The sequence below is a fragment of the Brachyistius frenatus genome, unplaced genomic scaffold, assembly GCF_029030835.1.
Source record: "Brachyistius frenatus isolate BFR_SWC_R1_liver_20210118 unplaced genomic scaffold, ASM2903083v1 Contig_176, whole genome shotgun sequence".
Taxonomy (NCBI): Eukaryota; Metazoa; Chordata; class Actinopteri; family Embiotocidae; genus Brachyistius; species Brachyistius frenatus.
This window is the reverse complement of record NW_027210775.1, coordinates 459,276-476,335: the sequence shown is the minus strand read 5'-3', so window position 1 is coordinate 476,335 and position 17,060 is coordinate 459,276. Positions and strand designations below refer to the sequence as shown.

At 45.5% G+C, this 17,060-nt stretch overlaps 1 protein-coding gene across 5 annotated transcripts in view; it reads left to right on the top strand.

Annotated features, from left to right (window-relative positions):
- Positions 1-742: 742 nt before the first annotated feature.
- Positions 743-17,060, top strand: part of shank1 (SH3 and multiple ankyrin repeat domains 1) — a 66,804-nt gene continuing 50,486 nt past the window's right edge. For 4 of the 5 annotated variants that reach the window (XM_069717549.1, XM_069717548.1, XM_069717547.1 and 1 more), the window contains exon 1: positions 743-1,154. The gene's annotated coding sequence lies outside the window, so the exon portion shown is untranslated. Of the gene's footprint in view, positions 1,155-4,067; positions 4,086-17,060 lie in introns of those variants that run through there. The other variant, XM_069717545.1, reaches the window with a different exon arrangement.

The window sequence follows — 17,060 nt, the reverse complement described above, 5'->3', positions numbered from 1 at the left end:
TCCTTCTCCACCCACAGCACCCTACACCCCCCTCCTACACCCCCCCCCTCCTACACCCCCCCCCCCCACACACCACCCCCTCTCTGTGTATGATAATAAGCATTGCAGCAGTGGCTTCCCTCATCCCTCTTATACACATTCCTTATTCATATTTCAGCGTGTGTGTGTGTGTGTGTGTGTGTGTGTGTGTGCGTGCGTGCGTGCGTGTGTGTGTGCGTGTGTGTGTGTGTGCGTGTGTGTGTGTGTGTGTGTGCGTGCTTTGATTTTGGGGTGTAATTGTTGGATTATAGGAATGAAATCTGTTAAAAACATTGCTCGCTTTAATTGACGTGTTATTTTGTGTTGTTGGTAATTTGCTGGATAATCTTTTCTTTTTCCTTTTTTTTCCTCTGATATGTTTCTGAGATTCTGTGAGAAAGAAGAAGAAAAAGGAAGATTTATTTTTCATAGCAAAAAGAGTCAAACTCTGAAAAAACATCAAAGACGAGGAGGGGAGGGAGGGAGGGGGGGGGGAGTAGGGATAGAAAGGAGGGGAGGGGTATGCCCTGTATCCGGGTAATGATGGAGGAGAGACAGAGAGGTGAGGGAGGGAGGGGGGAGGAGAGGGGGGTGGAGGAGGCAGCCAACCATGGACAGAGAAAGAGAGAGAGGAGAGAGGAGAGGGGGGCGCTCTGAACAAGATGGGAGGAGGGAGGAGGGAGGGAGGGAGGGAGGGAGGGACGGGGAGATCGGCGGACCGAGGAGATAGAAGTGTTACTACAGAGCTGCTGCTGCCGGAGGAGGAGGACGGGGAGCCGAGGATAATGCTCCATCCCTCAGCGTACAGCGGCACGCCGGACGCCTCGTAATTTGTCGTGGTGGTGGCGGCGGCTCCGGAGGAAGAAGAAGAAGAAGAAGAGGAGGAGGAGGAGGAGGAGGAGGTGGAGGAGGAGGAGGAGAAGGCTCTTCATTGTTGCAGCAGTGATTGTCATTTTTTCTTTTCATTACATCTTCCTCGTACTCACTCCTCATTCCTCTGCAACTGGCAAACCGCTGGGCGACCCCCTCACCCCCCCACACACACCAACTCCTCCTCTTCTCTTTTCTACTTCTTTTTATTTTTTTCCCTGAAGGAGGAGTTTTCTCGTGTTTCATCCGGGATTGTATAGAAGACAGTAAGAGTCTTTTTCCTTGTCTCTCTTTTCTTTTCTTTTTTCTGTTTCTCTTAAACTAAACTAAAGAGCAGAGGAGAGCGTGACGTCTCTTTTCTTGATGTTTGTGGAGATGATAGTCGGGGAAAGGGTGTATGTGTGTGCAGCGGGGGGTGGGAAGGGAGGGGAGGGGGCGGGAGGGGGCGGGAGGGGGGCGGGGGGGGGTTGCATGTTCAAGTTTACTGCATTGATGTGAAACATTCATTCTGCTGCCACATGGCTGTGTGAAGGAATAAAACAGCTTCAGATGAGAACAGAAGGAGCACAAAACAAACTGAATGAAAATCTAATAAAACGGCCTCAGAGAGGGAGGTGCTGTTTGCAGAGGATTTTCCTCCTTGATGCCAACAGATCGACTCCGTCTATCCCGGGTCCAGCAGGCAGGAGAGGAGGAGGAGAGGAAGAGGAGGAGGAGGAGGAGGAGAATGAGAACGTTCAGAGCTTCAGATATAAAAGCTACTTTGTCAGCTTTTTAGTTTTTTTTAGATTTCATCTGTCAAACTGAGTTCCACCCACATACATCTGCATGTTGCTGGCGACGCTGCAGCTCGCTGCTCAGTGTTCAGAAAAAAGAAAAAGAAAAGAGGTAACCATAGAAATGTGGCTGTAAGTCAGACTTTACGCAGGTGAACCTCGGCGTTGAAAAACGCTCTGATGCACCACAACATGTGTTGGATTTCATAACGGGAGCTGCTGTCCTCTCACTTTGAGCCCCCCCCCCCCCACACACACACACACCCTCCTCCAGCAGGAAACATGTGTTCTGGTCCATCATCATCATCATCATCATCATCATCATCATCATCTCCATCGTCTGTTGTCTCGGTTTTTAAACTCAACATGATTCCATGTTTCTGTTTACGGAAGTGAGAAGTGAAGTTTAAGTTGTTTTTGGAGGTCCAAGAGAGACAGACACACAGTCATAGTAGCTCACACATACTAGTATTCATGCTGTGTGTGTGTGTGTGTGTGTGTGTGTGTGTGTGTGTGTGTGTGTGTGTGTGTGTGTGTGTGTGTGTGTGTGTGTGTGTGTGTGTGTGCAGAGCGGATCATCAAACCAGACAGCCGGCGTTGAATTCATTCCAGTGAAACCAAAAAATAACAAAAACACCATCAGTGTGCGTTAATGTTGTTTTTTTGAGAAGCTTGTAGTGTGTTGATGGATCATATGTTGGTGAACACACACACACACACACACACACACACACACACACACACACACACACACACACACACACACACACACACACACACACACACACACACACACACACACACACGACTCAGTCTCTGCTCTGATTGGTGCTTTTATTTAGCACCAAACTTTCATACCTAGTTTCCATCCACATGAACATGATTTCATTGATCTATTTGTGAACGGTTAAATCGGATCCGCATCACTGATCGACAGCGTTTATCATACGTAGCCTCAGCTGCTCGATAAAATCTCTCCAGAACACTTTATTTCACTCTTTTCATGATAATTTTTGGCCTCGTGTCTGAGCTGTACTGCAGTACCTGAAGGCATCTCCGTGCAGCAGCAGCTACTGATAGCCTGCGAGGCCTTTAGGGAACATCGGTGAATTGTAGCATCTGCCGATAGCTTCCCTGTGAGGCGTTCAGGGGACATTTGATAATTGTAGCTACAGAAAACAATAATGTTTCAGTCTCCCCTTTTAAAGTGCATGCAAATTTAAGATTTGAATCGTAAAATGGATTTTATAAAACTGGTATCGAAAAAAGTGTCAAAGTCAAGTGTCGGTATCAAACTTTTTTTTTTCACGATACTCAGCCGTGTAGTTATGAAACAGTTTTCCGATAGAAGTTAAAAAGTAGGAAGTTTGATTTAAGACGAGTTTTAATGAATTAATGAATCCGTTTCTTCACTGAAACAAGCAGATGTTTGTTCAACTCGTCTTCTGACCGGCCGATCAACACGATGCTCGAAGCCTCCAGCGAGACTCTGAAGTTTGGAGGTTCAGATCTGAGCAGCTGAATTTTTTCTGGTGTCTCTCGGAGCTCCAGCGAATTCGGCCGGCGGAAATGGAGTTGATTGGACTCATCGGGCCGACGCGGCGTCGAGGGTCGATTAACTCGACTGTCCGAGTCGTTTATGCTGCAGACGGCGTTTTGGCACCAACGAGCCTCGATTCAGCGTTCGTCTCACGTCAGCGGCGGGAAACACAGCTGATTCCTGTTTTCTCCGAGGTCATCATTTCCTGTCTCTCTCCTGGTTTTATTTGCCCGAGTGCAGCTCAACTTTTTCCCTCTCAATATTTGCTCCAGCGCTCAGAGGGGAGATGTAGTTCATAACTCCAGATTTAGCCATCTCGTTCCCTCCCTCCTCTTTCTCTCTCTCTCTTTATTTTTTTTTTCCATCTCACTCATTCCTTCTCCATTTCTTGCCGGCGGTAAACGACCGATCTGGGACAGACGGGCCTCCCCTGCGCTCTGTCCTACTTCGGCGTTTGTCCTCTCTTCTTGTTTCTCCTTTATATCCTCTTTTACCTCCGTCCTCGTACCTCCCCGTCGCTCCCTCTCGTCCCCACTAATCATTTCCCCCCCGTCCTGCGACGGCTCCGTCGTTCCGGAGCGATGGGTCTGTCTGGTGTTAGTAGGCCGGCGGGATGTTTGGGAGATCGAGGCGCTTGTCATCACTTGCGCTACTTTTTTTTTTCTCCATTTGGCGGGATGCGGAAAATTGATGCTCGTCGGTCAGGAAACGCCTCCCCTTTGATTTGAAGGGAGGTGACGGCGAAGAGGAAGTGCAGCTTCAGGTTTTTTTTTTTTTTTTTTGGTGTGTTGGAACGTGTTTGAGCCACTTCTCTGCTAGCTGGAGCTCCTGGACGATATATTGGCAGAGCAGCGTTATGGGTTAAGACCGGCTTATCACGGGTAGGTGGGAATCTGTGCTGGCAAATGTGCAAAACAGAAATGAGAGCTGTGGCTGGGGTACAGTTTTAATGTGTTTTATTAAATCTGGTTGAATATATTTTCCTTTTCCTGGAAACAGGCCGTCCTGATCTGTTATTAAAATGCAGCCATTTTTTCAAAGGTCACCGAACGTGGCACCGTTTTCCAAGAAGAGGCCGCTAGGAGTGATTAAATAGGCGAAGCTTTGCTGTGGTTCTTTTTTATTGAATTGAATTTGGTAGAGAGGAAAGGTTCAGGGACATTGTTGTTACGAGACAGGTTTACTCTCTAATTTAGAGTTTTGATGAGGATGAACATTGGCCGAGTGATGGAGGACTCTCAGCCACAGTGCCGGGTCGTTCCTCTGTTGGTGAGCTGTTTGTATGTTCATCATCTCATTTGCTAATTTGCACTAAACTGAAAGTGCAGTCGTGGCTGATGTGAAGTCAGAGTCTTGTGTTCAGTATTGAGTACCCGTTTATCACCTAAATTCGTTGACCTCAGGTTGAAACTACTGGAGCAGCCTTTAACCAATCAGCATCGACCACCATATACCGTATGTTTTTTGCCCCAAAACTCGTAATTGTTGAAATAACTTGGTGTTTCCAGACCCAAATTTACTGTTTAGATATTTGGGTCTGGTGACACTCCAGAGGGAATCGTTTCCAGTTGTTGGATCCTTTCAGGCCGTAGACCTTGGGTTCATTTACAAACTACTGGAGCAGCCTTTAACCAATCAGCATCGACCAAACTTTACCACCGCTGCAACTATTGACTTCAACATCACCGCGCTGGTTGCTGATTGGTCCTCCCTTCAGAGTGGCTGAGGAGACGTTAATGCAAACAGGGTTTCCACACCATAATCACAGCAAAGACTCAAGCTGTGTCACGATAGGTGGGCGGAGCCAGGCTACCAAAGGATAGGTGGGCGGAGCCAGGCTACCAAAGAACTGAGCAAATTAATTATTTCGATCAAAAAACTTTATTGGGAACACAAAAACTCTTTTTAAAAATTTATTCTGAGGATTGTTGAAATATTTTTAAAGGGAAGTCTTTTAGTCGGACAACCCCCCCCCCCCCCCCAGCCCACTCTGTTAAATTGTCCCTTCACAAACAGACCACATCTGTCACAAACACTCACATCGCTGACAGTAATAAGATTCTGGAGGTTGAAGAGGTGGAGGACTTTCGGCCATCATAAAATGCACTCTCAGTTTATTGGGGCTAATTGCACCACCGAGAGGCGGAGGGGGGAAGGGGGGAAGGGGGAGGGGCAGGGGAAGGGGGAGGAGGGGGGTTGAGTCCTCCCCACAGTCACCGCTGCATCATCAAAATGGGTTTGCTATATTTAGCAGCAGCAGCAGATGCATGGCGGCGGCGACGGCGGATCAGAGCGGAGGGTGGGGTGTAATGTGTGTGTGTGTGTGTGTGTGTGTGTGTGTGTGTGTGTGTGTGTGTGTGTGTGTGTGTGTGTGTGCGCACGACTGAAGCATCTGCCAAGAAGATCTGATGTTGCATTCAAGTCATGTGGGAAAAACAGCAGATATGAGGCTGCTACTTTTAAAGCCCTGTTTAGTTATCAGCTTTCAGGAGGTAAAAAATGACTTCCTGGAATCAGCAGCTGAAACATTAATCCACGAAATGAAATGAATGACTTTAAGTCTTTGATCTTTACTCTTTTTTTTTTTACTTGAACGCCCCTGTAAATGAATTTTCCACGAGTCAGTGACTTTGAAACGGTGGATTTGTTGCATTAACAGCGAAATACAAACTGTTGTTAACAGCGAAGTTGAAGCCAAAATCCTCCTCAAAAACTCAATTTGGATTCTTCGTCTTTGATCTGAAATGAGTTCAAACACACAAACACATCCATGTTTCTGCTGGAAATCCTAAATTTGTTCTGTTATTCCCATAAGCCTTGAAGTGCAGCGGTACAGACTACAGATGGGATCGTGAGCAGCATTCAAAAGACTCGCCTCCAAACTACGACTTTTCCTGCCTCTTTTTTTTAATTTTTAAAAAATTTAAACCAAACAGTGAAGTGTGTGAGATCCGTGTGTGTGTGTGAGCTGCAGGAATCAAAAAGCCTTTGTTTCTGCTACGCAGGAAGAGATGGAAGCTCGTTGCTGCTCGTCACCTAATGAATGTTAAGATTTGTGGATTGTTTTGTGCCGTCAGCTCGGTTTCCTTCTCGCGGTGCTGTTGTGGGATTTCTGCTGATGTCGTCGTTTGTCGGATTCTTTTGTGCGAAACTTCCAACCGGTGACTTTCTCCGTGTGATCGAGAGGTTGTCGAGCTCCTTTGTTTTTTGTCGCCGAGACGACGGCCGCAGCCGATGGTAAAGAATGAAAATGCAGCGTGCTCCATTCATTTAGTTTTCCTCCCTCTGCCACCTCTGGAGGTGTTGAACCGGCGCTCGGCCTTTCTGCCTCCGGATCACTTTACTTGTAAACCGGTCTGCCGTCGAGCTGCGACGTGTCCTCTCTCTGTTTTTGTGATTTGATGATGAGTCGGTGGTGTTGAGGCCAGAGGAGGTTTGCTGCATTAATAATGGAAACACAGCTGGCTGTATTTATAGTAACAGTGGAATCGGGGAGGAGGGGGTGGAGGGAGAGGGGGGGGGGTTCCCTCATGGCGGGCAAAGAGGAGAGAAGAGGAGGCGGGGCTTATACCCAAAAATGCTCAGTGGACAAACATTTACACAACATACTGACATGTTTCATTGAAGAGCGACTGATGACTGGAAAAGTTCAGTCCGACCGACATGAAGGAGGAAGAGAATAAAACCGGATAACAAATGGACGACACGCATTAAAGGAGATCCAACCTACAGGAGCCGTGTGATGTGAGGACATATTGATCGGCCTACATAACTTAGATTAAAACAGCCGTCACGTGACGTGTTGGAGAGCAGGGCGAGGAGGTGAAGCGGTTTATTACGCAACATATATATGTATATTTATATATATTTAAATTTATTTATAAGCAAATAAAATGTTTCACATTCTAGTAAAAACAGTTATGCTGCAACGTAAACGAAACCAACAGATGTTAACTACATGTGGAGTAAAAGGTGTAACAATCGCCTCTCACGTAAACATGGAAATATTAAGTAAAACGTCCGGTTTGATATTTGATTGTCGTATCAGTGTTATAATAAATAGTAGAAATCTGCAGAGAGGTTTTGAGGTGGATATGAAACGCGTGGTGTGAGTGATCGTGGAACCACGTCGGGGTTAAAGGGGCGTCCCAGTAATGGACCCGTTTGTGATGCTGAATCCATTTTCTTCCTCGTTCTGAAGTCTTGAAACGACTCGACCCTCCTGCAAGAAACGCTGACTCAGCTGCTTCGGGCCGCACGGGAGCTTAAAGAAACTCTCGGCGCGTCGGTCAGACGAGACTTTTTTTCTTACTAAACGGTGACAGCTCGGTCCGGATGTCGGCGCCTCTTTTCCCGCCTGTTTTTTTAAATTTTTAGCTCGGAAGGCGTCGCGTATAAAACGCTGCCTTTTTGAAACTGGTGCGAGCTGCAGCGCTCGTCGCCGGTCGTCTCCCGGCGGGTCCGGATCAAAAACAAACGTTCCCCCGCCGCTTTACGTCGACTCTGCTGACGCTCGGCACTTTCTGACAACACTTCAGAAAGACGTGGAGAGAAAGCAGAGCGGCGGCTCCGGGGAACGTGACCGGCGAAGTGCTTTCTTTAGAAAAAGGAGAAAGAAGGGAGAACCTGGAGGTGGTCACATGGTCGTCCTCGCCGCCCGCCGCCCGGAGCGGGCGGAGCAGCATCCACCTTTTAATATTTCACGGCCCCTCATATGTTCAGGCGGTCTCCTCCCCTGCAGCTACTCCCATTGTGCTTTATTTATTCAGGACCCCCCCCCCCCCCCTCCATCCCCCATTGTGCTGCCAACTAATAGCCCCATATTGGCCCCTCAGCGAGGCCCCAGATCGAAGCGGGCTCCTCAGATCAGTGTGATTCTGGGATGTTACTCAGCTCGGTGCAGATAGCTGCTAGCAGAAATGGGATTCTGTACCGTCCCGCAGAGATTTAGTGGCGATGACGAATAAAACTAATTAATTAGCAGACTGTTTGACTGCGATCTCGGCTCTGCGGCTCCCTCAGCTGATCGACTGTGGAGAATAGAGTCGCTTTATAACGAACACAGAGACCTCGTTCACATCCTGGAGATAAATACTGTCACACTTAGTTCATCCATCCACACAAAGTCATCGCTACGATCATTTTTCAAAGCTGATGGATGGTGATTACTTGCTGCTTTTCTCTCTCGTGTGTGATTGTTAATTAAATATCTTTGAGTTTTAAACTCTTTTAAATGGGATTAAACAAGATATCTTCAATTTCTTCTCTTGTGACACCCGATGGATTTATAGGAAAAAGCTGCTGCAGTGTTTTCATGGTTTTAATGATCCATGAAGGATCTCCTGGTTCCCAAACACGCTTCCATCTCATTCTGAGGGTGTTTTTGAGTTTTTAAAGTGGCACAAATCTGAAAAGTAACTCCCTGTTGTGCTTTCTTAAACATGCAGGCCTCTTTTACACACTTGTGTGACTTCATGCTGTTTAACCTGCAATCTAAAACTCAGTGTAAAATCTTACACGCTAAAAAAAAAAACTTTCTTATTATGACGTTTCATTCGAATCTTTGGAAAATGCAACGCAAATGCACGACTTTTTAAATCGCCAAACATTTCCATATTTAGTTTAGTGTCTTGTCTTAACAGATGCAGTAAAACCTTTCAGCTTCTTAACGTTAAAAACAGGACCAGAGGACCTTTTACAACTCGCTCTGGTTGCATCCGGCTGCTCGGTGAAACCGGAGAATCTGACATTCATCAGCTGTCAGGATCTGACAAGTAAACAACCCGACCTCGGTGTGATCGATGGGGAAAGCAAATGAGCCGCCCGGTCGCTGAGGGACGTCTCCTAGAAACATCTGTGTACAAATCACCATCACGAGTGACCTCACCACGTTTCCAGCTGCGGGGCAGAAAAAACATCTTTATAAATTACTGTCGCTAATTATGTTTCGGTCCGACCGCGCCGTCGTCGCTCGCGGTTAACATTCATCACGTTGACCTTAATAGTCTGGAGGAAATAAAAACGCGGCTCGGACTGTAAAGTTCCCCGAGAAAAGTCACGGCGTGGCCTCGGTAGCCCGAAGTAACCGCGGTTTGAACCACAGGGAGAAAACAGGCTAGGAGGTCAGTCTCGGCCCTCAGGAGGAGCTCACGCTCCGTTTCCTTTCTCCGCTCGTTATGTCGTTTCAGACTCACTCACATCTTCACTGTAAAACCTCTGGACGGAGATATCTCAACAAGTATTGGATGGATTACCGTCTCATGGTAGAAGATGAGTCCTGAGGTCTTCTGTGATTTGATGACTTGACTTCGATAAGCTTTACCTGCAGAGTTTTTCCAGGAGTTTCACAGAACTTTTCTGACAGCTGTACTCGTCTTCGGATGTTTCGCACCAGAACGTTTGAGCTCACATTTTTACGTACAAATCTCCGGAGCCCGGCAGCAACCTGTTCTTCTTCTCATGTTGTGTGATGGCGGCTGGCAGGCAGCGTTTAGTTGATTCCCGCCACCTTCTGACGGGAGTGGTGCATTACAACCAGGCGCCAGTAAAAACTGCCGACTGTCGCAGATACTAATAGTTGTTTTTTTTTTATCATATTATAACAACTATTCAAATATTCGACAATCGTGTCCTATCACTCAGGACTCACATTTGTTCTTCCTCACTAAGCCACTCAAAACCATTTCATAAACAAAATAGAAAAATGCTTTCATGCACTTGAAATAAGCAGCAGCTGAGAACCACTGCTGTTGGAGTAGTTTTCTTCGTGATACGCTCCAAATGAAAACTGTTTGTTCGGATTTTCCTCAAACGTCGACATTTCCATCGACCCCCTATGGTCACTTGTGTGTTGTGCAAAAATGGGTGAATGTTTACTTGCAAACGTTTGGACTATGAGCATGGTAAAGATTATACCTGCTTCAGGTGTTCCTGTCTGCGGGTCGAGCGTACGAGATGGACGGTGCGTTGGAGATTCTGGGGCACCAAAATGTCTTTTTTTTGGAGTCGTCCTGACACTGATGCTGCAAGTTTGCGTGATGAAACCGGCTGTGACGCTGCTTTATGTCCCCTCCCCTCTCCTCCCCTCTCCCCCCACCCCCCTCTCAAACTCCAGCCAGGCTCCTCCGCCGGCGCTCACCCCAGTTTAATTGCATGAGGGTCAGTTGCATCGGAGCGAGCGTAGAGCACGTGGCCTCGCTCTGCTTCACTGCAGCTCCCACGAGTTCGGGTAGTTCAGGTTTTTGTGTGACGTAACAGATCCCACCGGATGACCGGAGAGGTCAGAGTTCACACGCGTCATTAGCTTTTTTTCCACCATGTGTATCCTACTGCTACATGGGGGGAGAAAGGGAGGGGGGGGTGCATGGCGGTGCATGTGAGCCCTTGCAACAGGGTGCGATTTCTTTTTTCGTGTGTGTGTGTGTGTGTGTGTGTGTGTGTGTGTGTGTGTGTGTGTGTGTGTGTGTGTGTGTGTGTGTGTGTGTGTGTGTGTGTGTGTGTGTCTCGATGTCAAACAAGGAGGGGAGGGAAAATTGGCCGTTCCAGTTTCGTGGCAGGAAAGTGGGGCGATCTGTTCTTTGGAAGTTTCCCAGTGAAATTTCCTGGGGACCAAGACACTGAAAATATCTCTCTATATCCACACTATGTCCTACATAACAAGGGAGGGTGAAGAAGAGAGAGAGAGCATGCGAGGATACGTGTGTTTGGAGGAGATCTCAGTCGTTTGACGGCATCGCAGACGGCTGGATGGAAGCAGGTCGAGACTCAAGTCTCCTCCGATTCTTCACTTCTGTCCCACGAAAACCTCTCGTCTCCGGCCCGTCGCTTTCCAGCGATCCGCAACACTTGTTTGTTTGTGTGAGACGGGATTTAAGACGGATTACGTTTCCACCTGGTAACCGAGTTAACAGACACAGATCACAATCCAATATTCCCACTTTGCCAAAAACGCAGCTTTGCTCAACGTGCCACTTTCCTCCTGAGAGCTTCTTCGTCCTTTTATAAAAACAGATGTTAATGTTGTTGATTCGAGTAAATTCTGCAAACGATGCATCTGAGCGCTCCGGCGACCAGCCAACGCTAACGTGTCTTAACCTTTCGGGGGCTCCTTCTGACGGGACGTCGGCTCCAGATGTTTGAGCCTCTTCCTCAGTAATAAACTCTATTTGAACTTGAATGTTCTAAACGTTGAAGTGCTTCACATAAAATAAGCCATTAAAACAAACAAGCCTTCAACATCCAACAACGCAATGATGGTATAAATAACTATAAAACAAATTAAAACGGGTTATAAAAGAAATAAGATTGGATCCTTAAAATCAGCTAAAACTAGCAGAGACTCCGATAAAAGTGTTTTCAGAAGAGATGTTGAACATCAGGATTTGGTGGTAACGTAAGGCAAGTTTATTTATAAAGCACCTTTCGTACAAAGCGACCACCCAAAGTGCTTTATGAGGAGACATTCAATCAAATATTAAAAAAAATGTAAAAAGATAAAAGACATGATTAAACAATCAAAAAATAATTTTTAGGATTTTATACACTTTATTAATCCCCGAGGGGAAATGTCTTCACTACAGCAGGGGGGCTCTCAGGGGGGAGATGCTGCAGCAGGCTGCCACTAGCGCAGCGCCAGGTAACCTGACCTGAGGTGCATGTTTTTGGATGATGGGAGGAAGCCGGAGAACCCGGAGAGAACCCACGCAAGCACAGGGAGAACATGCAAACTCCGCACAGAAAGGCCCAGGACCGGATTCGAACCCGGAACCTTTTTTGCTGTGAGGTGACGGTGCTAACCACTGCACCACCGTGCCGCCCCAATAAATCCTGATTTATTTGTGCACTAAGAATTCAGAGTATAAAATGATTCAAACTGAGCTCAAATAAAAATGTTTTCAGCCTCGATTTAAAAAGTTGTTCATGTTTAGTGCTCAGCTGCTGTATCAGTTGATGATGAAGGTTTTGTGTTTTTACTATTAATTCATATGTTCAAGACTTCCAGTTTAGAGCAAAACATTACTGCTGAACGAGGACGGATCAGACGCACATGAAACAAACCCGTGAGGGTTTTTTATTGGTGCCTATGAAGAGCAGAAATTCATGACAGGAAGCTGCTCCCACAAACTGCACAAGAAGATGTCCAGCGCGTATCAACACCGACAGCCTGTGTGTGAATAACACCACCTGAAATATGAAACTGAAAAAACAAACACAACAGATAAATATGAGAGCTGTCAGATGTTTGCAGGAGTACAGATGAAGCTTCGGTGACTGCAGCGGGGCAAAAAAAAAAAAAAAGTCCATTAACTCACCGATCCGAATCACTTAGCATGCGCGACGAACTCGGCCCGTTCAGCGCTTATTGATCCGAGCACGTTTTAAAGAATTAAATTACTACATTTAAAAGGAATACTTTGACATTTTAAAGGGATGATTCAGTTTTCTTGCCAAGAGCTGGATGAGAAAAATCGATCCTGCTCTCACGTCTCTGAGGTAAACATGAAGCTACGCTGCCAGCAGATAGCTAAGTTAGCTTAGCACAGAGTGGAAACAGCGGCAGGAAGCTGCTCCATCTTGAAGGTACCGAAAGGATCCCGACTGGGACATCGAAAGATCAATAAATGAAGGACGTGTTAAGTTGGGACTTTTAGATGTACTTCTTGGTGGAATTTGTCACTTTTGGACGAAGCCGAAGGAAAAACTCTGACGCAAGATGGCGTCCCACGAATTCCTCCCTTGGATTCAGACTCTAAAAACACATTTTTGTCTTGGATCTCTATGCTGTTCTTTTCCCTCTCTGCTCTCCCCTCATTCCCAACCGGTCGAGGGAGACGGCCGCCTTCCTCCGAGTCTGGTTCGGGCTGAGGTTTTCCTTCCTCTAGTTCTTCCCTCTCTGGTTGCTCGAGGGGCGAGCGGGCTTCATGCGGTTTTAAGTCGCCGAGCCGGAACCGAAAGCGTTAACGGTCCGACCTGAAACCGAAACGGTTCTCCGAGGAAGCCAGAGATAAACACCTTTTATTTTTCTATTTTTTACAGACAGATATAAAAGATGATTATTATCACTTGTTGTCATTAAGCGATATGTAATCGCTCTATCGGCCCTCTTCATCGTCGCTCAGATAGACACACACACACACACACACACACACACACACACACACACACACACACACACACACACACACACACACACACACACACACACACACACACACACACACACACACACACACACACACACACACACACACACACACACACACACACACACACACACACACACACACACACACACACACCCACTGTTTATTATGAAGGTCTTTTATGTGTGAGTCACGGCTTTTCTCTCGGGAGCTGATTATCACTTTCTCTCATCATTGTCTCTCCGTCCTGACCTGTCCCGGTTTAATTGACGATGAGTGATTCTCTCAAAACTTTGAGGTCTTTTTGACTTCACCTTTGGGTTTTTTCTGCAACATAAATAAAGAGCTAAGACTGCGTGACAAACAGGTCTGTCACGCCATCCACTTCTCCATTATTATTCCAGAAGGCTGATGATCACTGCGTGGTGTGGGTGGATTTTTTTTTTTACTGAACAGCTTCAAGGTATGTCTGTGCAATAAAAAAAAACAACCTGCCTTATGCCTGCTTGAAGAAGCTCGTCAAATAAATGTCGTTACACCGTTCAGCCGAGCGTTCAAAGCCAAACAACAAGAAGGAAATCCTACAAAAAAAATTGTGTGACTCCTTTCAGGTTTTTTTTGGCATGAAAATGTGTAAAAAAAGGCACAAAAAAAGTGGATATCAGTGTTGGCTGTGGCTTTTGGCAACTTTTGTGATATTCGTGGTTCAACCTGACCTTCATCCTCACCGCCTCCTCTTCCTCCTCCTCCATCTTCTCCTCTCTGCTCTCATCCATGTCGGCCCTGAGAGTTCCCACCTCTGATTTCACAGCCACCTCTCACACTCAACTCTCGTCCTTCTTGTTCTCCTTCAACGCTCCTTTGTTCCATCACATCTCTGCAGTCGTATCTTTTTCTTTTGTGTCTTTGTTCGCCTTTCCTCTCACTCTTCTCCTGTCTTCTTCATCCATGTGACATTTTCTTGATATTTTTTTTTTACCCCCTAGCTAAAACCTTACACTGGATATAAAAGTGTTCGTAGCTACCGGGTCTGAAAAATTAAGCTAATGCGGAAGTGTCTTCAGCTGCAATACCAGCGAGTGCCACTAGAGGTCGGCTCCAAAAAGCCTCCGGCTCCATAGACTCCCATTCAACTTCTCTCATCAAATCCAAAGTGAATAAAATGTGTCCATCAGTTATCTCGGTGTTGTTAGCTAAAGTCACTCCTTCTTCTTAGTTTTCTGGAGGTCCATCTGAAAATAATCCCTCATTCATTAGAAAAGAAGATTCAAGAAGACCTGGTTTTGGGGGCGTGTCTGTTTGATTGACAGGCCTGTGGTGCAGTCAGGTTACAGCTATCGGTGGGCGGGACGTAGTATCGTCAGGTTTCCGATCAGATCGGTCAGATCCACCACTGGCTCCTCCCCCAGCTCGTCCAAATATGGTCACTTCCTGCTCCAAACTGCTCCGAACTAACATCAACTAGGTTGATGAAATTTTGGACGGACTTTCATGATCCTTAAAGCACGAATCCTTCAGACTTTGGCGTTCTTCTAATGTTTCCTGTAGCGCCACCAGCTGGACGACTCTTCAGATGACTCAATGTCTCCATATGATAATAATTTGGTACAAATATCTACACTAGGTGGTGAGAGGAGGACCTTTAAGATCCCCTGACTCCTTCTAACATCAGGATATTAGATATTTATGATTCCCAGATGAATTATCCTTACAAAATTCGATGCTCCTTTTCTTCTTTCCTCAAGTGCCATCATTAACACGTGGTTTTAACCTTAATGGATTTCCCAGGATTTATTTGGCCCTCGTGAGCTGTTACACACTCTTCATTTTCCTTCTTATATTCAGTATCTCTCTTCTGCTCATCTGTTTTCTCTTCCTCTCTCCCTTCCTTTTGTCTTATCCCCTCCTCTTATAGCTTCCGTTATCTTTGATTACTCAGCACTATGCAAAAATATGGATTGTTCGCTGCCATTTATTATCATACCTGCTGTAGGTGCACGCCTCTCTGGTTGGTCAGCTTCCTGACGAGGCTGCAGAAAGCTCGCTGCTTTCTCTTTCTTTCTTTCTGTCTCTTGTCTCTTTTATTCATCAACCATTTGGTTTCCAGCCTCCTCTCTCCTCCCCCGTCGTCTTCTCTCTTTCTGTTTAGTCTCACAAGCTTTCTTCAACTTAATCCCTCCGGCGCTCCGTTTAAATGGTCAGAAACTGCTTGACTTAAAGTCTCATTTATCTTATTTTATACTGACAGGAGGTGATTTAACCTTTTTGGGTGATTTAAAATGTTAAAGCTGATCAAAAACTCAAGCGCTGCAATTTCAGGTACTTCCATTTGGACTATATATTTTTCTCCATTACATTAATCGTATGATTGTAGGTTGTAAATGTTAATATTTTACATGTAAAACATATGTTGAATCATAAAATTAGACATTCTAATCTGGAGTTAAACAAGCCAAAAGATGAAGAAGCAGGAAGACAAATATTTACAATGCTATTTAAAGGTAAATGCATCAATAATATGAATAATTTTCCATTTCTTTTCTACATTAGTGGGTGATACAGTCCGGATGTCGTGCTCTACAGTTTGCTGCACACTCGTCTGTTTCTTTATTAAACAGCCTTTCAAAAATTTGGGAGACTGAAACGTCGCCAGCGAATCAGTATCTGTCACACAAAGTTTATTTGTTTTGTGAGAAGTGAGGTCAGACTGATATATTATATTCTGCAAAAACACAAAAGAAGCCAGTTGACAAGCTGTTTAGCCTCAAATTCAGGTTTTTCTTTTGTCAGAACGAGTGAAGCACTGCAGCGCTAATTTCCAATTTTCTATAAAATCCCTTTCATTTATTTCAGGTTTTACCTCCAGACAGCAGAGATCGAGGTACAGATTTCTACACGGGCATCAAATAAATGATTATTCATTAAAAAAAAAAAAAAAATCCTCGGAGTGAGCTACATGATAGAAAGGTGTAATAATCCCTCCCTCACTATCTTGCTTTTATTTTTTTTTAAAGAGGAATTACAATTTTAGGACATCTTAGAGGGAAAATCTTTTGCCTCATGCATGTAACTGTTATTTTTGTTGTTGTTTTAAATTTTCTTACGCCACCAAAGCTTTTTATATTCTTTATATATTTAGCTTTCTTGTTGAGTGGGACAGCTGCTACTTGTTTCCCGCTCAGTGTCCCACGAGGAAAGCCTCGACATTATGTGTGTACAACATATTTTTCCCCATCACAGCGTGGCTCTCATTCCCCCTGTGTCTCTCAGTGGCCTCATCTTTCACACACACACACACACACACACACACACACACACACACACACACACACACACACACACACACACACACACACACACACACACACACACACACACACACACACACACACACACACACACACACACACACACAGCACAGCACAGCACAGCACAAGTGCATTTACAATTTAAAGTCGCCTCATTATTCTGATATTCATTCAAAGTCAAATGAAAACAAACTTGATGCTGTGGTTTTTTTTGTCGTACAGTTTTCGGCTCGGCGGTAAACGAGGTTTCTAAATCTGCCTGTAAATCAGAACTCTGCAAAAGTGATAATTACAGACACTCGAATAAATTTGTGAAATTACTTTCAAATGAGAATTTTCCTCTGTTTTTGTTTGTTTTTTTTGGTCGCTTTCCTCGTCCCTCTCGCCGTTTGTTATTCAGCTGTTG